The sequence below is a fragment of the Lipotes vexillifer genome, unplaced genomic scaffold (genome assembly GCF_000442215.2).
Source record: "Lipotes vexillifer unplaced genomic scaffold, Lipotes_vexillifer_v1.1 scaffold394, whole genome shotgun sequence".
NCBI lineage: Eukaryota > Metazoa > Chordata > Mammalia > Artiodactyla > Lipotidae > Lipotes > Lipotes vexillifer.
The window spans coordinates 725,999-730,890 of NW_006791731.1; the positions used below are offsets into that span (position 1 = coordinate 725,999).

At 57.6% G+C, this 4,892-nt stretch overlaps 1 protein-coding gene across 1 annotated transcript in view; it reads right to left on the reverse strand.

The window, feature by feature from the left end:
* The window catches only part of LOC103075588 (speriolin-like), a 13,055-nt gene that overhangs the window by 5,593 nt on the left and 2,570 nt on the right, over positions 1–4,892 (reverse strand).

The window sequence follows — 4,892 nt, forward strand, 5'->3', positions numbered from 1 at the left end:
GAAAGAATGGAAATACAGAAAAGTCAGAAAAGATGAAAACCACTGGTGGTCCTGTTATCCCACCGTCCATGATACAGCAAAGCTCCGCGAAGGCTTGAAGACCTTCGCCACGTGTTTATGTCACTCAGGGGCTGGCGAACCCCTCTGTAAAGAGCTGGTGAAAAGAGCTCCAGCTTTCCTGGCCATCCAGCCTCTATTGCAGCCGCTCAGCTCTGCTGTCACGGCTCCGAAACAGCCACAGACAACACGGAAACAAATACACGTGGAAGCTTGGCATCAAAACATTACTTATGGGTGCTGAGATTTGAGTTTCACGGACTTGGTGCATGTCGTGAACCAGCAGTCTCCTTTGGGTTTTCTCTCAGCTCTTTAAAAAGGTAAAGTCCACTCCTAGCTCCCAGGCCACGCACACGTGTGTGGTGACTGCGAACGTTGCCCGTGTCCTTAGGTGCCCCGCCTCTTCCTACTGGGCCTGCACCACGGCTACCTTCAGCAACATCGTTCCTGGGAAACAGCGCTTATTGTGGCTGCGGCGGTGTCCGTCCTGTGCACGTGCCATTGTTGATTGAGCCTAGTTCAGCTGTTGGGCGAATCGTTTCCAGTTTTCCCAGTGACAAAAATTCTACTATATAAATCTTTATTATCTTTCCCCCCGAAAACAGACATTTGAGAGGTTCTTAATGCACACTGCTAAGTCTATCCACTTTAAGACCCCCTCAGAAACATCTAACATTCCCTGCGAAGTCCGGGACTCGTTACACTGATGCCGCCCTGCACAATGTGTGCCAGGATGTCCTGCCGTTTATTTTTGTTTTAAGTTTTGTTATTTTTTCCCAAACAAATACCTTAAAATTTCAGAATCAAATCAACCAGTCTTTTATGATTTCTTGCTTTGGCTTTTTTGGATTTTTGCTTTAGGATTGAAGACACAGTGAAGCTTGTGGCCCAAAGGGGAGTATCCCACGGAGAGGAACGGCGTAAGGGAAGGAGCAGGCGGTGCGGCAGAGACGGGTGACCGGGCACGGAGACCCGAGTCGGGGCGTTTGTCCTTCCCAGCCTGTCTCCTCTTGGGGGAGCCTAGGGTCCGGATGATGTGGGAAAGGGCCACTCGGGAAGCGTCTTCAGGACTTGGGAGAGAAGATGGTGCCTGCACGGCCAGGTCCTCATGGTCTCTGAGAGCCAGGGGATCTGGTTTCCATCTCACTGATGTCCCCACCTCCACTGGTGTCCTCTGTGTCCCTCGCAGACGTCCCTGGGCGTTGGACCAACTCACCATCTCAGTCCATTTTCTCCTCCATCCCTGCACCCAAACACTGGTCGAGGGGCCGGTGACCCCGCGTTGCAGAGCCCAGCGCGTGCTTCACGGGGCTCTTCTCTGCAGGTGGCGAGTGGTGTCCACGCGGCGGGACGTTCCTCCCTGTTGAAATCCCATCTTGGTTTGGCATCCAGGTTCCCGGTCACTCGGCTTCCTCCAGGTGCTTCTGGGCCCACATCCTCTGCCCCCGGGGGCAGCCCCAAGGCCCACCTAGAGTCTGCTTCCCCGCAGGAGCTGATGCAGCTCGGACGCTCTGGACCAGCGCAGGCTGCTTACTCTCGGGCTGGACTCCGACTCACATCCCAGTGGCCTGACCCCCTTCTTCCTGGGGTCCTGCCGTGGACTCTGCCACCCTGGCGTGCCGGCCGCCGCCATCTTTCCTCTTTCAGTGGCTCAGGCCTCAAATGGTGCAGCCTCAACACCCGTCTTTCAGGAGCCCCGAGCATCCCATCTGTCTGCAACACCTTCAAGTACGTATATCCAGAATTCAGCACGTGTGCTCCTCCCAGCTCCGGTCCATATACCAACATTACCCTGCCTGGATTATTGCAGGAGCCCCCTGGCTTGCCACCTGTTTCTGGCCTTTCCCCTCAAACATCAGCCAGACTGTTCCAGTTAAAACGCCCGCCAGCTAGCTCACTGTCTCATTCTGAGTGCGAGGCGGCTCGGTGTCCCCGTGACCTGGCTCGTCCTCTCTCTGACTTTCTTCTCCTCCCGGTCTCCCCCCGGCACCTTCTGCTTCAGCCCCTCGGGTCTCCTTGCTGCTCCTCAAATGCTCCGGCATGCTCTTGCCTCCGTCTTTGCGTTGCTGTTCCCTCTGCCTGGAACGCTCTTCCCGTGTGCACAGCTGGCCACGTACTTCCGCCCATCCTTTCAGTTGTTACCTCTTCCATGAGCTCTTCCATCCCAAATCACCAGTTTCCTTCACCCCACCTCTTCCTTCCCCTTCCTCTGGACTGTGTCCTCCTTAGCACTTATCTCTCTCCAAGATACTCTCCATTGACTTACTGGTTTTTCCTGTTTCCCTCGATTAGAATGGAAGCTCTGTGAGGGCAGGGCTTTGTCTGTTTGCTCCTGTTTCCCAGTGCCTAGAACAGTACTTGGGCCACAGAAAGTGTTCAACAAAGATGAAGAACATGATGTATATATGAGCACAGATAAGACTTGATGATTCAAAAAGGCCAGTGTAGGATTATCCACAGGCCCAGCCGCTCCGCGGCATGTGGGATCTTTCCGGACCGGGCTGCGAACCCGTGTCCCCTGCATCGGCCGGCGGACTCAACCGCTGCACCACCAGGGAAGCCACGTCCATGGATTTTTGACCCATTAGGGTCACCGATGAGAATCTCAGGAGCAGCCTGTTGAAATCTCTGGCTGGGGATGGGGACATTTGAAAGCACAGAGTCCCAACCACTGGACCTCCAGGGAATTCTCATGAACAGGAGTGCTCTGAGACAACAGGAGCCCCAGGTCGAGCCTCGGCTTAAGAGATTTCAGTCCTATAGCTTTGTATTGTAATGCAAAATGTGCAAGTGATTGTTTTAACCTTATAATTTATATTTTGCTGATTTAGACTTATGAGTTGAAATGTTCCTAGGTACTTTACTACATACAGTATTAGAAACTTAAAGAGAACTTAAGAGTCACTGCATCTATATAGGTTTTTTTTAGCTTTTTAAAATAATTAATTAATTTTTTGGCTGCGTTGAGTCTTCGTTGCCGCGCGCGGGCTTTCGCTAGCTGCAGTGAGTGGGGGCCACTCTTCCGTGCGGTGGCTTCTCTTGTGGAGCATGGGCTCTAGGCGCACGGACTTAGTTGCTCCGTGGCATGTGCGATCTTTCCGGACCAGGGCTTGAACCTATGTTCCCTGCATTGGCAGGCGGATTCTTAACCACTGCGCCACCAGGGAAGCCCTATATGTTTACTTTATACATAAGAATTATTTGGGGGGGGGCTTCCCTGGTGGCGCAGTGCTTGAGAGTCTGCCTGCCAATGCAGGGGACACGGGTTCATGCCCTGGTCTGGGAAGATCCCACATGTCATGGAGCGGCTGGGCCTGTGAGCCATGGCCACTGAGCCTGCGCGTCCAGAGCCTGTGCTCCGCAACGGGAGAGGTCACAACAGTGAGAGGCCCGTGAAAAAAAAAAAAAAAAAAAAAAAAAAAAAGAATTATTTGGGTCCAGGAAGGTTTGTTTGTTACAACGGACTATTGAAGCTAAAAAGAAAAGCAAATGTCTTAGATCTACAAATGCAGTTTACAATGTTTTAACCGTTTAAGCGAACTCGTGATTTCCTCCCCCTGCCTGCTCCTCACAGGGGCAGCTCTCTCCTTCCCGCCGAGGCCGAGGGCGGGACTCTGGAGGGGCCCCACTCTGGTCTCCCGCCCCTCGTCGCGTCGGTCAGGACGTGGCCGCCACACTGTCCTGCACTCGGCCGCGCCCTCGCGCCTTCTCCCTGGCCGGCCTTCGGGCTCCGGGCTACAGAGCCTCCCCAGCGGTCCCTCCCGGGCCTGCCCACGGCCCGTGGCCTCTCCGGCCTCGGAACCCTCCCTCCGCGAGGACGTCGGCCCCGCGAGGACCAGCCCGGGCCCACACCCGGGCAAGGGCGGCCCGGCCACCGAGACCCCCCGGTGCACGCGGGGACCAAGGCGGGGCACAGTCAATGTGGCGGGGTTCAAAGCCGGCGGTCGGAGGGGGCGGGGCGCCAGGGAGGGCCCTGACGGGACGGAGCCCGAGCGTAGGGGCGGGGCCAGAGTTGCGGCGCCGCTCAAGGGGCGGAGCTAGCGTAACGGGGCTGCCCTGGGGGGCGGGGCCTGAGGGTCTGGGCGGGAAGGTGTTGTTCGAGGCCGGACTCAAGGAGGCGAGACCGGTGGGCAAAGGCCGCTAGAGCCCAGGGTTCCAAGAGGTCTGGGGCGGCGGCAGGTGAGAAAGAGAGGGGGGGCGGTGACAGGTCCTGAGGAGGGGACCGGCCCTGAGAAGGGGGCGGGTTCTGAGGGGGGACAGACGTCCCAAAAGGAAGGTGGGTCCTGAGGGGGTAACGGGGGGCGGGTTCCGACGGGGGACAAGGGTCTTAAAAGAAGGGCAGGGCGGGATGGGGTCCTGAGGGGGGAGGGCTGTGAGGGCGTGGGTTCTGAGGGTGGACAGGGGTCCCACAAGGAAGGTGGGTCTTGAGGGGGGATGGGGTCCCCAGGGGGGTGGGGTCTGAGGGGGGAGGGTCAGGGGAGGGGGTAGGGCGGGGGTACGGTTGGGTCCGGGGTGGGAGGCTGGGACTTGGGGGAGGATGGGTCCTGAGGCGGGGACAGCTCCTGAGGGGAGGAAGGAGGCCCTGCTGGGGGAACAGGCCCTGGGGCTCTAAGATTGGGGGAGGCGACGGAGGCTGTGAGGAGCAGGGCTGCTCAAAGCCCTGCGGGAAAGAGGAAGAAGGCTGCTCCCCGCCTAAGGAAGCTTCCGCCAGCCTGCAGCCCCCAGGAGAAGGCAGAGGGGGCAGCAGGGGTGGGGGCCTGGGAGGAGGGTGGGCTTAGGTGAGGAAGGAGGGGGCAGTGGGGGAGGGCTTCCAGCAGAAAGGGCAACAGAAGCCC